The sequence below is a fragment of the Gouania willdenowi genome, chromosome 15, assembly GCF_900634775.1.
Source record: "Gouania willdenowi chromosome 15, fGouWil2.1, whole genome shotgun sequence".
NCBI classification, from domain to species: domain Eukaryota; kingdom Metazoa; phylum Chordata; class Actinopteri; order Blenniiformes; family Gobiesocidae; genus Gouania; species Gouania willdenowi.
This window is the reverse complement of record NC_041058.1, coordinates 2,049,440-2,071,015: the sequence shown is the minus strand read 5'-3', so window position 1 is coordinate 2,071,015 and position 21,576 is coordinate 2,049,440. Positions and strand designations below refer to the sequence as shown.

Sequence of the window (21,576 nt, the reverse complement as noted above, 5' to 3'; positions counted from 1 at the left end):
ATGATAATCTTACTAAATATCACCAGCCACTCATAAAACGACCACAAAGACACAATAAATGAGAGAAAAATACACAAGATTACGACAAAATACAAACAAATGACAGAAAAACGTACGAAACAACCAAACGACACCAAAAACACACAGAGAGAAAAATGAAAATAATTACCAACAACACAAACTCACACAGTACGAGACAAATATACTGAATAATAATAAGAACAGACTAACACACACACACACACACACACACACACAATGATGTTAGAAATGATCTAGATTAAAACATGAACTGATAATACAAAGGTCAGTGTTGGTTCCACATAAAAACTATAGAAATCTAATCAGGAGCCACTAAATACTGTTTCTTTCCACTTATTTACAAAATGAGATGATTTAAAATGTGTGTTAACACTCTTTCATATCATTATTATCATCTATTGTTTTCTAAGCAAAATGATGTAGTCGGACATAAGGGGGGACTTGGACTCAGAAATAAGAGAGAGGGGGTACGAGAGCTAAAAAAGTTTGAGAACCACTGATATATCCTGTTCCCATTTGGAGGAAAAATATCGAGATATGAATTTTGATCCATATCGACCCAGCCCTAGCACAGACCACCACTGTTATGTGCTCCACTGACTCCGTCTGTGACGTTAGGATAAAATCAGCTGTGTGTGCGTGTGTGCATGTGTGCGTGTGTGCGCGTGTGCGTGTACACGGCACTGAGAGGGAAACCAAGTGTCCAAATCAAAGGGATTAGTAGAATAGTCGGGAATAAAAAGTAACGAGGCGATTAGTCTGAATAATTTAAATCCCATATGGTCGTTGCTGCTGGTCTGAGTGAAGCCGGAGGAGGAGGAGGAGGGTCTGGACTCTCTCTGTGTCTGATTATGGAAATGAGGAAGATCAACCGGAAGATAATACCGTACTTCATTGAATCCAGGGAGAGAATCAAGTATCAGACGTCCACTTGTGCCGTAAAGAGTGTGTGTGTGTGTGTGTGTGTGTGTGTTTGACTGAAACCTGTCCCCACGAGTCCTCTTAACGCAGTGTTTCTCAACCTTTTCATGAAAATATCCATCCATAGAGTCATAAGAATGATGGTCCATTGTTCTATGAATCTGTGATAACCACATTTATTTATTCATATGAATAATATCCACTGTTATCCAGGAACGTTTATTATTATTATTTACACCATAGTATGTAGTCATCTTAATGATGTAAATATGTGTTTAATCAGCAAAAAAATGGGTTATAAGTGACAAAAAATGTTGGAAAAATAGACAGAAAAAGTGGTTAAATATTAGAACAATGAGTTTAAACTGGCAAATAATGGGCATGACAAATAGTGAAGGTGGTTAAATTGGCAAAAATAAGCATGAAATATGATAAAAAGAGGTTAAAAGTGACAATAGTGGATCAACATATGTGACATTAGGTGTAAAAGTGGTGGAAAGTGTTTATAAATGCTGAACATGTCTGGATTGATAAGTGTTGGAATGGGAATAATGTAGCAAAAATGCATTAAAAGGAGCAAAAATATGGCAAGAAAAAGTATTGCAAAATACGTTAAAATATAGTGAGTTTAGTGTTGGTTGCAGAGAAAGAGTAAAATAATGTAAAAGGTCTTAAAATGGGATTTTAAAACCCATAGAAATTAGTTCAAAGTTGCAAATTAGAGTGGCTAAAAATGGACTGAAAAAGTGTTAAAAAGGGTGTTAATATTGGAACAATAATTAGTTTTAACTGGCAATTAATGGGCTTGAAAAATGCAGAATGTGGTAAAATTGGCAAAAAGTGATGAAAATAGGTTAAAATATGGAAAGTTTTGTGTAGTTGCAAAAAAAAGGGTAAAAATACACAAAAATGGACTTGAATTGTTAAAAAAAATGTATTCTTAGTTTTTTAAACACTTCTAATGACTCCCTCCCAGTGTCTCGCGACCCCAAGGTTGAGAACCGCCGCTCTAATGGCTTCATGGGGTCTTGTTGGGGGGGGGGTCGGGGGGTCCCCACGAGGACACGATGGCTGCGTTTTCACCACTTTACTCACGGTCTGAATATATTGAATATTTTCTGCTGCTATTTTTGTAAGACATCTTATCTGTCGTTGTTCGGCTGCTGTGACATCCTTAACGAATTAGTGTGTGTGTGTGTGTGTGTGTGTGTGTGTGTGTGTGTGTGTGTGTGTGTGTGTGTGTGTGTGTGTGTGTGTGTGTGTGTGTGTGTGTGTGTGTGTGTGTGTGTGGTGTGTGTGTGTGTGTGTGTGTGTGTGTGTGTGTGTGTGTGTGTGTGTGTGTGTGTGTGTGTGTGGTGTGTATTATCTCTTTCCATATGTATTTTTAATATATGCCCTCAGGCTTAAAGTTGAAGTGGACTGGAAAGAAGAATATGGGAAAAAAGAAATTGCTGAGAATTTGCACAAAAGAACAATGTTAACAAGATGGAGAAAGAAAAGCAACGAAAAGCAAAGCAACGCAGGCTCATTTATTCATAAACCAATTTATTCCAGTGAGGCGTCGCGTCTGCAGAGGAAAAAAATGACTTTGAATTTATTCAACTCAACAAGGCAACAGTTGAGGCCACTGCACTGTGTGTGTGTGCATGTGTGCGCGTGTGTGTGTGTGCGCGTGTCCCTTTGCATCGTAGCTGTAATTTTTCTTTTTTTGGGAGTCTCCTATAATGTGTCTTTATGTTTCTTAAAGCCTGCTTGTGCACGCTGAAGAATGAAAAGAAGAGCGTAGCATAGCGTAGCGTAGCATAGCGTAGCATAGCTGAGAGGTGAAGAAGTCATTGAGAGGCTCTGCAGCGGCTTGTGAATGCAGCTCAACCTGTGTGTGTGTGCGTGTGTGTGTGCATTTTTTAAGTATGCACAGTAGACGCACTAGTCATACTCAACTGTCCCATGATGCATTGTGAGCGGTGAAATGGTCCTGGGGACCAGCTACAAGCTAAAAATCAAACAAAATATAAGCATCTCTTCTTGTCTTTTTGTAAATAGGGCTCTTATTTTGAAGTTAACAGGAAGTTTAGTCAGTAGCACAATGGAGGGTCTCTGAAAATGTGTGAATGAAATGTGTCGACATTTGTTATATTCCACTTCACATGTGTCAAACTCGAGGCCCTGGGGCCAAATCCGGCCCTTTAGACCAACCAGTTTGGCCCGCAGTAAAGATACAGAATAACTTCAAATTATTTTGTGTATTTCTTAAGTCATTTTGTGTAATTTTCTGTCCTTTCGTATTTTTTTTTTAGTCATTTTGTGTATTTGTCTTCTTGTCTTGTTGAATATTTTGCAGTTTTTGTGTACTTTTCAAAACAAAAGCATATCTTCTTGTCCTCCATTAGTTGTTTTTTAACTCATCCATAAATAAGGCTCTTGTTTTGAAGTTAACAGGAAGTTTAGTCAATAGCACAATGGAGGGTCTCTGAAAAGTGTGAAATGTGTGAATGAAATGTGTTTACATGAGTTTTATGGATCTAATGAGAACATGTTGATGTTCTACTTGGTCACTTTCTCACTTCAAATGTTTTCAGAACTTTCAAAGTAAAGGTAGAGAATCAACAGAGATATTTAGCCTCAGTGTGAACAAGGTTTTTAAAGCTGTAGATTCCAAATGCATCTTGGGAAACTTGGAAGAACACATCAGTGTGAACGCTCACCATCCTAGTCATACTATAGTATATACTAGACAGCCCATTGAGGTTTTGGTGATACTGGTGTGTCGCTCACTGGGAATCGCTCGTTTTAAGGTTTTGTTGATGGTTTCCAGAGGAACCCCCGCCCCTCCCCCGTTGTGTTTTTGCTGATAGTGCTATCACGGTTATGGCGTACACACGTGTTGGTTTCCAGGTCGGTGAGACCCAGCAGTGTTGGTTTAGGTCAGTGGTTCTCAACCTTGGGGTCGCCAGATGCCTTCAAGAAACTATGAATGTTTTTTGCTTATTTTTATCCCTTTTCTGCAACGACACCAAACTTACCATATTTTAACCTTTTTTTTATTCCTTTTTCTTGACATTTTTTTGCTTTTTTTAATGCATTTTTGCCCCATTTTTCCCATTTCTGACACTTTTCCATCACATTTCAGTGTTTTCTCAACACTTATAAACCATTTCCACCACTTTTCCACCTAACGTCACATACGTTGACCCATTATTGTCACTTTTCACCTCTTTTCACCATATTTGATGCTAAACCTTCATGTAACCCCCCCCTTACCCAGGGCTGAATGGAAACCATGAGTGTCAGCGTTGGGACTCTTTAGCTAATCAGTACAGCAGCGTTATGCTATCGCTATGCTATCGCTAATCTATCGGCTGCTGGTTGGAGGAGGGATCGGGTTTCAGGCGCACGCTGCTGCTGCTTCTAATACAAACTGGGGATCATTCTGGGATTGTTGGTAATGGCAGCTTTTGTAGCTGAATGGAGGAGGGGTCCCCCCCCCCCCCCCCCCCCCCCTTCAGTGAATGAATGCAGGGCGGCTGTTGAGAATTCAACAAGTGATACAAAGAGGCGACCACGTGACCGCGTGTGTTCCTCAGCCTCTTCATTATTGTGCAGGAATAACAAGTAGGGGGTGATTAGGGATGAAGGCACTTCAAAGAGCGCGTCCTCATGCTCCGCCTTCCTCTAAAGTTACTCCATCTTTAAAAAGTGCTTCAACGCACGTTCAGGCGCTCGATAAAATCCCACGCACAAACAAAGTTGTGGTTTCCTCTCCAGTGTGTGTGTGTGTGTGTGTGTGTGTGTCTGAGGCTTGCAGAGGTTTCTGTGGCTAAGTCAACAATAACCAGGGCTTAGCACGTGTGTACTTAGCTAATGGAAAGTTCCTCTACCCCCCTTAACCCCCCTGAACACCCTTTAACCCCCCGCCAGTCTCGGACAATGGTCGCCACCACAAACGGCCCTTCGCCAACGAGTCGCTAGGCTAGGCTAGGCTAAGCTAGGCTAACTTGAGACACTTGACTTTATGCTCAGTGAAGACTTTGCTGCTCCTAGCGCTTGGAAATGACTTTTGTTGTAATTTGCGCTATATGAATAAAGTTGAATATAATTTATTTTAATTTAATTCACTTTGGAAAAACCTTTCTTGGTGTTTAAAGTAGATTTGTGTTTTTCTTCTTGCATTTGAGGCTTTTTTCATTTAAATGAGTTTTTGGACTAGTTTTGTGTTTTATTTTGCGTGTTTTTGGACTAGTTTTGTGTTTTATTTTGTGTGTTTTTGGACTAGTTTTGTGTTTTATTTTGTGTGTTTTTGGACTAGTTTTGTGTTTTATTTTGTGTGTTTTTGGACTAGTTTTGTGTTTTATTTTGTGTGTTTTTGGACTAGTTTTGTGTTTTATTTTGTGTGTTTTTGGACTAGTTTTGTGTTTTATTTTGCGTGTTTTTGGACTAGTTTTGTGTTTTATTTTGTGTGTTTTTGGACTAGTTTGTGTTTTTATTTTGCGTGTTTTTGGACTAGTTTTGTGTTTTATTTTGCATGTTTTTGGACTAGTTTTGTGTTTTATTTTGTGTGTTTTTGGACTAGTTTTGTGTTTTATTTTGCGTGTTTTTGGACTAGTTTTGTGTTTTATTTTGCGTGTTTTTGGACTAGTTTTGTGTTTTATTTTGCGTGTTTTTGGACTAGTTTTGTGTTTTATTTTGTGTGTTTTTGGACTAGTTTTGTGTTTTATTTTGTGTGTTTTTTGGACTAGTTTTGTGTTTTATTTTGTGTGTTTTTGGACTAGTTTTGTGTTTTATTTTGCGTGTTTTTGGACTAGTTTTGTGTTTTATTTTGTGTGTTTTTGGACTAGTTTTGTGTTTTATTTTGCGTGTTTTTGGACTAGTTTTGTGTTTTATTTTGCGTGTTTTTGGACTCGTTTTGTGTTTTATTTTGTGTGTTTTTGGACTAGTTTTGTGTTTTATTTTGCGTGTTTTTGGACTAGTTTTGTGTTTTATTTTGTGTGTTTTTGGACTAGTTTTGTGTTTTATTTTGCGTGTTTTTGGACTAGTTTTGTGTTTTATTTTGCGTGTTTTTGGACTCGTTTTGTGTTTTATTTTGTGTGTTTTTGGACTAGTTTTGTGTTTTATTTTGTGTGTTTTTGGACTAGTTTTGTGAGCTTTTGTGTGTTTTTGTTTTCATTTTGTTTGCCACAAACAGCTCGTCACCAAACAATCGCTAGGCTAAGCTAGGCTAGGCTAACCAAAGACACTTGACTTTATGCTGTTGTTTGGACCATATTATGGCACTCAGAGTGAAGATGAAGAGGCCCCGCCCACAGGTGGAGAACAAACCAGAGCCACTTTCTGCTCCTTCATTAATTACAAACTTATTTCTTCTTCTTTCTTTGTCTATTGTGAGAGTTTTAGAGGACGGGTGGGGGGCCTCTAACCCCCCCATTATCAGCCCCTCTTTTCACTAATGTGGCGGCGAGGGGAGGAGAGAGAGAGGCTTTAACAAACTCCCTCCGTCTGAGCGTGTCCACGGCGACCGCGGGCCATCTCGCTGCTTTCTCACACACAGTCGCTGCTGAAAGGTCAAAAATGTTGTTAAAGTAAACAGAGTTTCCCCAACTATCACATCATCTTCATCATCATCTTCATCATCATCACAGAGCCTTTTACAGACGACTGTGGGCTTTTTATTAGAAAAGAGTCGTGTGCTTTTATTTTATTTTGAAAGAGATTTCTACTCCTGTTCTGCATGTTTTCTCTTATTTTGTTGTGTTTTGTTGTCATATTTTAGGCTTTTTGTCATTTAAATGACTTTTTGTAGTAGTTTTGTATATTTTTTTGATATTTTGTTTTATTTGTGTTATTTTGTGTGTTTTTGAACGAGTTTTGTATGGATGTTTGTTGTTGGTTTTGCACGTTTGGAGCCATTTTATTAGTTTTTATTTGATTGTTTTTTTTTTTTTTTTTTTTTGGTGAGCTTTTGTGTGTTTTTGGACTAGGTTTGTGCGGAGGAGTTTTATTGTTGTTTTGCATGTTTGGGGTTATTTTTTGGTTTGTTTTTCCTGCTATTTTTGGAATGTTTTGTTATTTTGTGAGCTTTTTGCTGTAGTTTTTAATGTCTGAACTAATCTTATTTATTTTATCCCTTATTTAGTGTTTTCTTATTATGTTTTGAGTTTTTATGAGGAGTTTTGTGTTTTTTGTGGTCGTTTTCTGGTGTTTTTCTCGCCGCACTAAACACTCGAGGCCTGCGTTGTTGCTCGTGTCTGTCGTGGAACAGTGACGAGGTCAGGCACCGCTGGTGAACGAGAAGGGTCATTCTGGGGTTCAGCTCGATGTCTTTATGGAATAACTGTTCCCACAATGCTCAGGGATGTCTGTGTGAGCTGAAGGTTTTTCAGAATAAAAGAGGATGATGGTGGGAGGGCGATGGATCTTAACACAACAAAAAAACAACAGTTTCCTCATCACTACAAACACGTTTGGCATTAAATTGTGTGTGTGTGAAACGCAGCCTGGCATGAAGTCGCCACAGATTGAAAAGCGTCGATCGGAGACGCGTCAGACTTTCCAGTGAAGGAAAATCTTTTCATGGAGAATTATGGGGGAGGAGAAGAAACCAGAGGTGTTCCCTGGTGTCGCTCGCTCTGCGCTGCAGCTTTAAGACGTCGTGCAGCGAGCGAGGCAGAGGAGAATGTGGAAAATTGAATTTACTAAACAATTAGGCCGTGGATTAATCTACATCCTGCATGGGAGAAAGACAGACAGTGGGACACACACACACACACACACAGTGTTGGCACAGGGTGTGTGTGCTCTCCTTAATGCTGTCTATGACAGCTCCGTGATATGTTTGTAAAAGGTAGATGGAAAGTATTTGTATGTCTGGGCGTGTGCGCAACCAAAAAACCTCTTATTTGTTCATGGCGTCTGCACGCAGGCTGCAGGTGGAGGCGTGTGTGTGTGTGTGTGTGTGTGTGTGTGTGTGTGTGTTAATTGTGTGTTGGATCTGTGCTGCTGGCGTTATAAATAAACTCTTCATCCCCGCAGAGATGCGACCCGGTCACTTCCCAGCAGGCTCAGCGGCCTTTTGTTCAATTAGAGCTGCAGGACCCCAAAGATGTGCCTGCGCCGCCGCTTTAACACGTTAGCGTTAGCGTTACCACTTCCTGCTACGCAAAGAAAGAACGCCATTAAAAACCCCTTCAAAATAAAGTGCAAAAGGGGGGTTTCCCCGTCGCTTGAGAAGCTTCAATGACCACGTCCTCCTTTTACACTCGCTACTTCCTGCTCTCAGAGATGGAGAGTTAGAAAATAAGTGAAATACATAAATAAATCAATAAGTGCACAAATAAACAAGTGAATGAATGAAAAACAAATTGGTGGTGTAAAAAAGGTAATTAAATAAGTAAAATAGTGAAGAAAATAAATAAATATGTGATTAAATAAGTGAAATGAATAAAAAAGTAAATTAGTAAAGAAAAAAATGAGTAAATTACTCGAGAAATAAGTGAATAAATTAATAAGTGAACAACTAAACATGTGAAAATATAACTATTAGTGGGGGGGGAATAGGTCAATAGATGAGTAAATACATTAATAAATAAGTAAATTAGCAAAAAAGTAAATGAGTTATGAAATTAATATGTAAATATAAGAACAAGTAAACAATTGAGTGAACGAGTGAATAAATTAATACATAAATTGTTAAATTAGTAAAAAAAAATTATAAATTAGTAAGTTTGTAAATAAATGATTAAACCAATAAATACAGGAGATTAATGAATAAGTAAATAAATAAATAATTAAAATTAATAAAATCATGTTCTTTGGAAAATTAATAATTGAATGACCTTTCAAAATAAAAGCTCAGTAGTGATCCTTTCCTTTGAGCGTAGAGGCTTTAAACCGGGCCCTCGGCCCACGTGTTGAGAACCTTCACGTTATCTGATGGAGGTGAAACTAAAATAGCTCTGAATGCTTCTGGTGCAGCGCTAACCGTTAGCATGCCTAGCATGTGTTGTGGATTAGCCGTGCACACTTTTCTCGTCTGTGCTGTGAAACTGGTTGTGTTTTTATCCTGGTTTATAACCTCTAATCTCACTCAGATTTTATATATATATATACAGTATATATATATATATATATATATATATAATCTCTAATCTCACTGATTATATCATGTCACAGCCCAACAACATCAAACCAAAGAGTCTCAAACTAAACCTTTGTAGTTCAGTCATGTCTGTAGCGTACGATTGAAACCAGTTGTTGCTCCGCTCTCCTCTTCCTCTTCCTCTTCCTCTTCCTCTTCCTGGATGCAAACTGCACAAAGACCCTTGATCTGATGATCTGATCCATTTGATTCCTCGCTCACTGGGTGTGGGGGCGTGTTTTGTTTGTGGAGGCGTGTTTTGTTTGTGGCGTTTGTTTGTGATGGAGAGAATCTTCCTGTGATACGACACCACACTCACTTCCTTCTGCTCTGATGGAACGTCTCACAGATAATAAACAACATCTGGTTTGTTTTAAACATGTGGAGCGACTTGGTACCAAAATATGATCAACGATGATGTCAGCATTTAGAATAACCAACTATTAATATAGGAAACAACAACAGGTCTGAGCAGTCATTCTGTGTTTTTATTCTTTTCTTATTTTTGTTGTTTATTGGTGTGTTTTTGTGTAATTATGTATTTATTTGTTGTTTTTTTTGTATTTTCAATGTCCAATTATCATTTTGTGTGTTTTCTGTTGTCAATTTGTGTTTTTAAAGTAATTTTTTTGAATTTTTCTTGTCAATATGTATATTTTGCACATTTTTGTGCTGGAATTTGGAGTTGCTGTATATTTACATTTTGTGAATTTTCATTGACTTTTGTGTATTTGTTGAGTCATTTTGTATATTTCACGTCTCATTTTGTGTTGTTTTTGGGTTCTTTGTTGTTTTGGATTTAATTATTTTGTGTATTTTTTATGTCTTTTAATTTATTTAATTATCATTTTGTGTTTCTGTTGTCGTTTGTGTTTTGGAGTCATTTTTGGGGTTTCTTTGTCATTTTGCATCGCATGAATGTTATTTAAGTGTGTATCTGTGTGTTGTTATTGGCCTTTTTAATACGTTGTGTATCTTTTGTTTACTACTGTTGTTGTCTTTGTTGTTTGTGTGTATTTTTTGCTGCTATTTTTTAAGTTTTTCCTATGCTGTGCAATTACTTTAAAATTAGAGGGCAGCATTTTTTTTTGCAGCGCACACACACAGACACACACACACACACAGACACCACACACACAGACACACACACACACACACCTCTATATATACATAGAGCCATGCAGTTCGCGCTCTTCAGCTGCTTTGCTTACGATGACACTCGTCTCATTTTAGCGTCACAGGATCATCACCTTTATTTTGTAGCTTTCATAGACTTAAAATGTATCATGTTTGAAGATTAATTCTAGACTTGAAACCAGCAGCTCAGGGGCCACACGTGGCTCCTTGCTCTAATTTTGTGCAGCCCCCCAAAGTCAACGCTCAAAATTACTCCAAAAACATACAAAATAACAACATAAATACACACGATCACAGAAATATACTCAAATAGATGACAAAATGGACCCAAAATCACTTCAAAAACACACAAGACACAAAATGGAACAGTAAAAATATAAAAAACAAATGAACTCCGAACACAGATAAAACTGAAAATGAGACATAAATATACCAAAAAAGACAGAAACATTCAATAAAAATACACAAAATGGACAACTAAGTTATACCAGAACACAAAAGATGACCACAGTTACAAAATAACAGTAAAACATAAATGATAACTCTAAACTAGACAAAACAAACAACAAAGCACACACAAACACACAAGATGAGACATAAACATATACTAAAAACACATGAAAGGTCCATAGAAATACACATAAAGTCAATAATACACAAAAAGGCAATAAAATTACACACAAGGGTCAAATAAATTCACCAAATGACAGAAAAATACAAGAAAAGGACTCCAAAAACACTCAAACCTGACAACAAAAAGACATGAAAAGAGGCTTTAATATATGAAATGACATGAAAAACACATAAAATGAAGTCAGAAATAGACAATAACTCCAAAAATTCACAAATCAACTTCAAAAACACCAAAATTATACTTAAATTTAGAAACTGACTTCAAAAATATACATTACACTCCAAAATAAATACATAATTACATGAAAAATATTCAAAAGGACGACAAAAACACACAATAACTCAAACAAATACAGAAAAAGAACAAACAGTAAAATTCACTAGACTCAACACAAATTGTTACTGAAATTCAGAAAATGACTTCAGAAATATACAATATCTCAAGAAAGACACAAAATAAATACATAATTACATAAAAATACATAGAGAAACTCCACAAAAATACAGAAAAGAGTAAAGATACACAGAATGAGTCCACAAAGCCTTTGTGTTAATGCTGTGATTGCTCATTATTCTAATGCCGACATTGAATGTTGATCGTGAGACCCTCACATCAGATACAATCACATGTTCATGTGTGAGTTTGAGTTTTCTTTGAACTTCTTTCCTTTTGTAGAAGTCGAGTCCCAAGTGACTCATTTTTAGTTTGATTTCATCATCTTTCCTGGTTTTTCTTTCTTTCTGTTGAGGAGGAAACACATGCATGTAGCAGGACTTGGAGTGATTATATTTCAGCCGTGCGCTGCTGGGATGACATCACTGTTTAGTATTTTCATCTGCTAGTGGTTTTGAGTGTGAGCGTGGATTGCATGCCTCAGAACGCCTGGAAGCAGAACAACATGTTGCTTTCTCTATTTGTCTGGGCTGCTCTCCCAACCAAGCCCCAATAATCCCCTCACACACACACCACACACACTTTACACAGCCATGGTGTACTGCAGACATCAGCAACTGGTGGTCCGGGGGCCACATGTGGCCCTCAGTCTCATTTTTTTGTATTTTTTTTGCGCCTCCCCAAAGCAAATCAACCAAAAATTATAGTTCAAGAAGTTGAAAGGAATATAAAGTCCAACATAAAATACACAAAAATGACTCGTAAAACAAAAATGATGAAAAAAGACAGACACAACAACCACTTAAACAAACAAAATGTCAACAAAAACACACAAAACAACAATAGAAATACAGTGTGAGCCCCAAAAAACGCTCAAATCGACAACAAAAATGCAGAAAATGACTCAATAATACATAAAATTACAACAAATCAAACTGAATAGCTCCAAAGACACACAAACTGTTAATAGAATTACACATAATGACAGGAAAACCACACAAAAATAACAACAAAACTACACAAAATGACTCATATAAACATAAAGAGACAACAAAGACAGACAGAAATGACTACATAAACACAAAATAACAGAAAGTGACCCCAAAAAGGCACAAATCTACAACAAAAATATACAAAATCACATAAAGAACAGAATAGCTCCAAAGACAGACAAATTGTTAATAAAATTACACAAAATGCAGAAAAATACACAAAACATAACAAACACACATCAAAACCCTTTATTGTCCCTGTATTAATTATTAATGGCTGTGATCTGTCCATTATTCTAAATGCTGAGATGATTATTGATCATGTGACCCTGGGATCTGGTACAATCACATGTTGGTGGCCCCTCCCACTGTTCAGTCGTTTCCTGTTGGATATAAAAATCAAAGTTTATGAACTTTATTTCTCTCTCTTTGTGTGTGTTGTGGTGTGTGTGTGTGTGTTGTGTGTGACAGACGTCTTGGAACAGAGACCACGACGACACGGCGTCGACGCGCTCTGGTGGAACGCCGGGACCGTCAGCGGCGGACACACGTCACACAGCGGCGACAACAGCAGCGAACAGGTAAGAAAAGGACGACACGCACGTGCGCACACACACACACACACACACACACACACACACACACACACGCGTGCATTCAGTGTGTAAAAGTAGGGCCTGACGTGTTCCTACACAACTTTTTGACTTCAGATACAATACTCATCATACTTTATATATTTATTCTGTTGTGTTGGAATGTTAGAAAAGTCTTCATCAAGTGAATTATGAGATATATTTCCTATTAACCAATGGGTTTCATCAATTTAACCTTAAACAGAACAATATTCTACAATAAATCAATGTATATATAAAAAGTACAAAATAACCAGTAGTTTAGCTTAAATATAGGTTTTATTTCACAATTGAATAGAATAAATTAAATATATATAATATATTAAAAAACCCTCAATAAATCCAATAAAAACAACAAAATTATATTTAAAAGTACAAAATAACCTCAAGTTAAACTTAAACTTAAGTATTTTTTTACAAGTGAATAGAACAAGTAAAAACATACTTTAAAAAACCCTCAGTAAACAGCAAATTAATATTTTAATAGCCACAACTTTCACTTTAATGTATTTCACAAGTGAATAAAGTTAATAAAAAAACACATAAAACTGATTTTAAAAATAAATAAATGATGTATTGAAGATTTTAGATGCAGACGATTTAATCTGATACAGTTTTTTATTTTTGGTACATATTTTTAATCATATCTGACTTTGTTTTTGCTCATTAGTCGTTTAACGCTGTGTGTGATTTATCATGTGTTACACTAGAGGTGTTTTACGTCATTTAAATCCTTTCTTATTTTCATTCACGGAGGCTCCGACCTGGAGAAAACCAGTTTAAACACATGCATATTTAACACACACACACACACACACACACAATCTAAGGCTCTTCATTAGTGGCATTTACTCCAAATACTCTCATTGATCAGAGAAGTCTGCAGAGGGTTGGTGCGTGCGTGTGTGTGTGAAACGCACGCACACACACACACACACACACACACAGCAGCTTCATGTATTATTGAAGGCAATGTTGAGGCCAGGGGTTTTTACACACGCGCACACACACACACACACACACACACACACACACACTGAGTCAGGCTCTTTTTGTTTTACTCACGTTTTGTGCTGTTTGTGTGTCATGTGACGTCCTCGTGGGGCAGATGTTGAGACGAGAACAACAGCAGAGTTTATAGAGTTTATAGTGGAACGGAGTGTGTGTGTGTGTGTGTGCGTGTGTGCGTGTGTGCGCGTGTGCGTGTGTGCCGTGTGCACGTGCATGCGTGCGTGTGTGAGCATGCACATACCCATGATGAGCTAGGTCTGGGACAGGCAGGCAGGATCTGATGGTCAGCTTCAGAGACCTTATCCCTTCTGTCCAATCACAGACTTTTTCTCCCTATGCCCCGCCACCCTTTCCTTTAGTCCTTCGCCAAAAGCTTCCTTTTTTTTTGTTATCAAGCATTCTGTTTGTGGGTAAATGTGCATGTGGGAGGGGTTTTTGATGTCACAGAGACAATCAGCAATCAGAATCAGGTGTCCACAAACTTCGACCTCAACGTGTTTCCACCAACAGCTTTTTTTCTGAGGAAGGCAGGAACTTTTAAGTCGCTACGTCGTTTCGAAACTGAATAAAATGTTATTTCTTTAATGGAGTTTTGTTCTTTAATTGGAACCATGAACCACCAGAATGTCCTAGAACTTTTAGTTCTTGGTAGTTTTGGTGACCTTTAGTCCTCTGTAGTTCTTGGTAGCTTGTAGTTGTTGTTAACTTTTGGTCCATGGTAGTTGTTGGTAGTTGTTGGTAACCTTTAGTTGTTGGTAATTTTTCTCCAGGATTGCCTGGACCCTCCTGTCCGTTGGATACGATAGTGTTTGTGTGGTTTTGAACTAGTTCTGTGAGCTTTTTTTGGTGAAGTTTTTCATGTCTGGAGTAATTTTGTTTATTTTTTTTCTCTTATTCCGTTTTTTTCTTGTTATGTTTGAAGTTTTTTGGAATAGTTTTGTGTTTTTTTTGTTGTCGTGCTTTCTTGTGTTTATTTTGGACAACACACTAAACAATACATTTGATTTGATTTTATCTATTTATTCTTTAATCTTGTTGTGTATTTTCTGGCCGTTCTGTGTGTTTGAAAAGTCTGTCGTAGAAACATGGACGATCCTTCTTCCTGCTGTTGAAGCTCAGATAGTTCTGGGTGAAAGTCGTCTCAGTGGAAACGCATCAATTATTCCCACACACTACGAAGGTTTTGGGTAATTTAGTTGGAAAAGCGGCTTTGGTTTAACCAGGTATGAGCATCTTTGTAGCCTGAAGCTTGTGTGTGTGTGTGTGTGCGTGTGTGCGTGTGTGCGTGTGTGCATGTGTGTGCGTTTGAGTGCGTGTGTGTGTGTGTGCGTGTGTGCGTGTGTTGCGCGTGTGTGTGTGTGTGTGTGTGCGTGTGCCGCGTCATGGCAGCTCTGTGTCAGTCACTGGCTAATCCCAGTAAGCTGGTTATTTATCTGTTTGCCACTTTGCTCACTCTCTTCCTCCTCCTTTTCCTCTTCCTCTTCCTCGCTGGCTTTCATCTTCACATCCTCCCTTTCTTCTCCGGTTTTCCCTTGTCTCCCACCTACTCTCCCTTTCATTTCTCCCGTCTCTCCTCCCTTTCTGTGCAGTTCTCCCACTCGTTCCTAAACACCATCCTTTCTTCTGTCTCTGCTCTGTGATTCCACACCTTTTACACACTCTTCTTCTTCTTCTTCTTCTTCTTCTTCTTCTTCTTCTTCTTCTTCTTCTTCTTCTTCTTCTTCTTTTCTCTTTTCTTCTCTCACACTCTTTTCTTTAATCCCCTCCCCTTGTTTCACAGCATCTTCTACTCCATCTTTACCCTTCCTCCTTGTGTCTTTCCGAGGGAGCCAATCAGCTCTCAGGAAACACGCGGGGCCTGAAACTGGTGAAACTCTCCTCTTTCAGCCTCTTTTTTTTTTTTTTACGAGGCTATTTCTGAGACAAACACATGCTCCGCTGTGCCCTCGCTCTGCCCTCTCCTCCTCACGGTTCCCTCATGGTTCCTCATGGTTCACCGCCCGCTGCAGCAGAAATAAATGTCTATCCACACCGGAGGAAGTGACAAACACTGCAGGAAGGTCCTGTGTGTGGTGAGGAAGAGGAAGAGGAAGAGGAAGGATGCACATTGAGCTCAGAGTGAGACGCACACACGTTAATCCACAGTGATCTTAAACACAGGGTCACATGATCAATGTTTCACCTAATGACCAATCAGAGCAATAACAGGAAAATCAAGGCTTTGTGTCTTTTGTTGTCCTTTCATGAGTCATTTTTATTAGTTTTCCCATCATTTTGTGTATTTTATGTATTTATGTGGTTTTGTATTGTTTTTGGACCTTTTGTGTATTTTTCTGGTTGTAATTTTGTATATTTTTGTGACTTTTAATGTCCTTGTATGTGTTGTCTATTTTCTTTTGTCATGTTCTAATTTTTAAAGTCATCTTGTGTTTGGTTAAATGTGATGTATTTCATTTCGTTTTGTTGTTGTTTACCTTTTGTGATTTTTTTTCTGTCCTTATGTGGGTTTTTGGAATCATTTTGTGTATTCTGTGCTCTTTTTGTGTTTTTATGGAGTATTTCTGTTAGTAATAAGTCATTTTCAATGTTGTGGAGTCATTGTGTGTATTTGTGGTGTTATTTCATGTATTTATGTTGTAGTTTTGTGAGCTTTTGTAAAATTTGTCCTTTAGTGTGTTTTGTATATATTTTTTAATCATTTTCAAATGTTTTAAGTGTTTTGTGTTTGGTAGATGCAGAATATTTTGTTTAATGTTTTGTTAATTCTGTCATTTTGTGGTTTTTTTGTGTGTTTTTGTATTTTATGTAATTTTGTATTTCATGTGTGTTTTAGAGTCATTCTGATTTGTTTTACTGTCATTTTGTCTGCTTTTGTTGTGCTTTTCTATGTTTTTAAAGTTGTGTTTTGTGTAATTGTTTTGTAAACTTAGTATTTTCTTATTGTCATTAAGTGTGTTTTTGCAGTTGTTTTGTGTGTTTTTGTTGTCCTTTTGTGTAGTTGTTGTGCTTTAGTCCTCTTCAGTTCTGCCCGCTGTGATCTCTCTCTCTCTCTCTGTGTGTGTGTGTGTGTGTGTGTGTGTGTGCGTGTGCGTGTGCGTGTGCGTGTGCGCGTGCGCGTGCGCGTGCGCGTGCGCGTGCGTGTGCGCGTGCGCGTGCGCGTCCTCCCTTAGTCCCACTGTATTAGCTCAGCTGTTAGCATCCCTGGTTAATGAGCTCCGTCCTGTGGAGGAGCGTCTCAGCTTTAGACGGTTAGTCTTCATTCTGAGGGCTGGTGCTGTGGACGTTATAAAAGTTGCTCCTCTGAGGACGCCCCTAGACTCAGGCTCAGCGTTTGGCGTGCAAAGGAAACAGAATAAACATTCAGGCACCGAGTCGGGCAGCTGCAGCGATGTGGACAGCAGTGTTTACTAAAGCTAACAGGGTTTCCCCCCCAAACGTCCAGGGAGCGAGGGCGACGACTGGCGATACAGATACGTATCGCTAAGTTCTACGCAGACGCTCTGCAAAGGACAACGGTTCCCTGTGAGGCTGCGTGTTAGTGTGAGAAATCCAGCACGCTCAAAAACTTACAGCACATTTACAAAAATGTATACACCAAAAAATTAGAGAAAGAAGAAACACAAAAATAACAACAAAAAAATATGAAATTGCTTCTAAAAACAGAAAAAAAACAAACACAAAATAAGCACTAAAAATGACTCCCAATTATACATGACTTATAAACATAAAAAAATAAACATAAAAATGACACAAATAAAACACACAATGACAACAAAAATTCATAAAATTACAATTTAAAACCAGTCACAACACAAAATAAGCCAAAAATAAAATAAAATGCTAACTAAAATAACTCAAACAAACACAAACTCTGTTGTTTCCTGTGTTAACGCTCTGATTGGTCATTATTCTAATGTTGGTCATGTGAAAACATTAGGGGAAAACATTAACGGTTTTCTTCTTCTTTTTCTTTTTCTTCTTTTTCTTTCTTTTTCTTCTCTCTTAATTCAGTTTGTTTCCCCTGAATTCATCTATTTTTTATCATCAATCTACTGTTGCATGTCAGAGGTGAGATTCCATGAACTCTTGGGTTAGCGATATGCTAACGTTGCAGTTAGCAGGAATGTGTTGTCTCGTGCTTACATCTTTAAAACGATCAGAATCATCACCATTCAAGCATCTACTCCTCTTCCTGTCCCATGTTCCTCTTTGTTTTGCTCCGTTGGGAATATTCCTAACGCTGTACCCGCTACAAGGTCAGCCTTTAGTTTCCATGAATGGGACAGTGGGCGGAGCATGCTAAATTGGTTTGATTGTCCAGTCAACTGGGAAACGCTCTGTCGTCCTGTTGCACAGACCATTGGAAAGTGCACGTTGTGTGTAGGTTGTTATTGTCTGAAGAAGTATGAGTGTGCACATCCTTTCACTTTGTCTAGACCAGGGGTTCTCAACCTTGGGGTCGGGACCTGGGATGGGGTCGCCAGATGCCCTAGCCTTTAAGAAACTATGAATATTTTTTGCTTTTTTTTTTTTTTTTTTTTTTTTTTTTTTTTACAATTTTTCTGTATCTAAACCAAACTTTGATATTTTAACCTATTTTCATCACTTTTCTGGCCATATTTTTGTTCCTTTTACTGTATTTTTGCTACATTACTCACATTATCACGATATTATTCAGATGAATAAATAAATAAATGTGTTTATCACAGATTCATAAACAATGGACCATCATTTTCCACTTTGTATAGACCAGTGATTCTCAAATGGTGGGTCGTGTACAGCTGGTCAAAATGAAATAAATACTTTATTTTGAAAGAATCTTTCTTTTGACAGGCATGCTGTGAAGTTACATGTTGTGACTTAATGGATGGTCTTGTCGGTGCTTTACATACTTTGTCATTTATACCTGAAAGGTGGAAAACTAGGGCACAGTAGTGTTAAAATAACTCCTTTTATTTGCCTATAGGCCCAATTTGTGGCCCACTTTTGATTCAAAATGGTCCATATTGGCCCCTGAACTAAAATGAGTGTGACACCCTGGTCTAGACGATACTACTGAGCTACATGTGCAGCCTTGCCAGCTCGTCTCAGCGGATCATGAAACACGTCGGCCTCCTTGAGGAGACGGTTTCAGTCGGCGTTTGTCAGAGACGTGCGTGTTGTATTAAAACAGAAGTGGATTCCCCTGCTTTGATTCTGGCAGAAGAAGAAGTGAAAACATAAAGGAAGCAAAACGGTTTTAGCGTGAGAACAGAGTGTGGTGATATGTGCGTAGAAAAAAGAGAGAACGAGACGGAGGCGCCCGTGATTATTGGATAAGTGCTGTTGAGTGTTGTTCAGAAGTTTCCTAACGTCGATATCTCTCTCTGAGGTGATGGTTCATATCTGCACCATCAGCAGACCTTTAGCACCAACCAATGGATGAAGGGAGAGTTCTTCTTCTTTCAGGAAATGCCTCCTCATCACAGGTAGCCATGTTTGTCTAGAGCCCAGAGTGGATTTACTGCTCCTTCAAACACGTTTATCTGTGGTTACCTGGAAGAGGAGGTGTTTGCCCTGTCCTCGTCCAATCACACGAACCCACTGAGAGCTTTACCAGCGGCCGGCGTGTATTGACCCGCCTGGCAGAAGACGATAACCCCTCATGGCTTTTTATGGCCTCGCAGGTAATGAGCAAACTCCCAGTGGCCCCGGTTTGGCCCTCTCTCTCCAAAAGAGGAAACTGGATCAGGTTCCCACACTGAGGCCAGTTTGCTCTGAGGATTAGGGCTGGTTACACACGGAGGTGGAGAGGCTCCACAGGGACCCCCTCCCCCCACAACTGCTCTGCGTTTAGTCTGGTTTCATCTAGAAACATTTATTCACATTTAGTCCTTCTGATCTGCTCTAATGAAGACAAACGTTATTCCGGTTTGATGTTGACACGTTTATTCAAGTCTGGGCTGTTTGTGATCTATTCTGGTATAATCCATTCAGATCTGGTTCTTTTTGTAAGTTCTGGTCTAGTCCAGTCCAAACGTGAAATATTTCCTTTGATTTGGTTTTAATCTGGTTTTATCTTGATTGGTCTTCTGTGTCCTCTTAACAGTCTGACACCAATCGAATCTGGTCTTTTTTGGTCTAGTTCTGGTCTAACCCATTCAGATCTGAATCCTTTCTTGTATTTTCTGGTAGGTTTCTGTCTAATCTGATCTAAACATTTTAGTTTGGACTAAACTTGAAACATTTACTTTAGATTTGGTTTATTCTGGTTTTATCTCAACAGTTTATTGACATTTGCCTCTTTTCCCGTATGATCCACTTTAAGTCTGATTCAGGTCTAATCCATTTAAATCTGGTCCCTTTCTCCTATCTTCTGGTCTGGTCTAAAACAGCCTAGTCCGGTCTACACTTGTATATGTGAGGGAAGGTTTGCCCTTGCTAATGCTAACGCTAGCTGCTGCCGCTAACTCTACCTCTAATGATGTGTTTTCTGAGACGCTCTGTGTCAGATGATGGAACAACATTGGAAGCCTCCACTGAATCCGTCCCAATCTCCTGTGTTCACATCTGCATCTCTGACTCTATTTCAGAAACACCAGCGCGTGTTTGCATCTCTTCGCTCATGCAAAGTCCAGGCGACGCCATTACAATAGCATTTACATCAAACTCATATTCATTCATGACATGAGGGCGGTCTACTGCTTTGTGCTTGTGATGGATCCTCTCTGATCAGACACAGTTTTACTGAAGAAAGAGAGTTGGTTTCTTACTTCATTTGTTCTGCAGTGGGAGGGAAGTGTATCTTTAGCTGGTGTGTGTTATCATTTGGGTCACTAATGATTGTAGGCACATTCTCACTGTCCTTGTTTACAGGAAGCGCTCTTCTTTAATTTGGCACTGGTTGAGAATGCCAAATGCTCCCATCTAATTACTGGTGTTGGCTATCAAAAGATGCGATTTTTACTCACTCCTGTGTGCGAGGGGCGGGAAGATTATGACATACGATATTTATGAAACGCATCCACATGACCAGATAAGCTGAATCACGTGGAGAAAGAAGAGGTTTTGGGTGACGCGTTTCTATATAATCCCTGGCGTTTTAAATTTAAAGTGTTTCAGATGTCGAGCTGGGCTCTGTTTTTAAAGTGTTTCTTTGAAACAAACCACCATCGTTTATTCCATTCCAGTGTAATTGTGTCCTAAAACAGTGCCCGTGATGGCCAATGGGAGTCTGACAGTGATGTGTCATAACGATGCGATATAAGTGCCTAGTGTAAACGGGCCTTAAACATCCTTTTCTGTCGTTGCTGCCTTTCTCGTCCTCGTCCTCTTCCTCTTCCTCATCTCTTCCTCGTCTCGTCCTCCTTCCTCTTCCTCTTCCTCTTCCTCGTCTCTTTAGCTCTCCGATCAGGTAGACGTCGACTTTCCAGGGAAAGCCTGAGAACTGAATACTCTTTTATGACCGTTTATTGGCTTTGCACAGATAAGAGGAGATAGGTTTATCTATTATGTACACGTAATTTTTATTTAAAGCTTGGGAACACAAGCAGGGAGTCACTCTTTCACAGTAAGTAAATAAGCTGGATGTGTGTGAACCATTGTGTGCTTCCTGCTTGTTTTATGATCTTTTTTAAAAAGTAAGGTACATGAAGTTTACCACCTCGCCAATGTCACATTTACTGCCTTTGTTTTTTCCACATA

At 38.6% G+C, this 21,576-nt stretch overlaps 1 protein-coding gene across 2 annotated transcripts in view; it reads left to right on the top strand.

Annotated features, from left to right (window-relative positions):
* The window catches only part of meis1b (Meis homeobox 1 b), a 114,284-nt gene that overhangs the window by 6,271 nt on the left and 86,437 nt on the right, over positions 1 to 21,576 (top strand). The gene's annotated exons all lie outside the window — the stretch shown is intronic.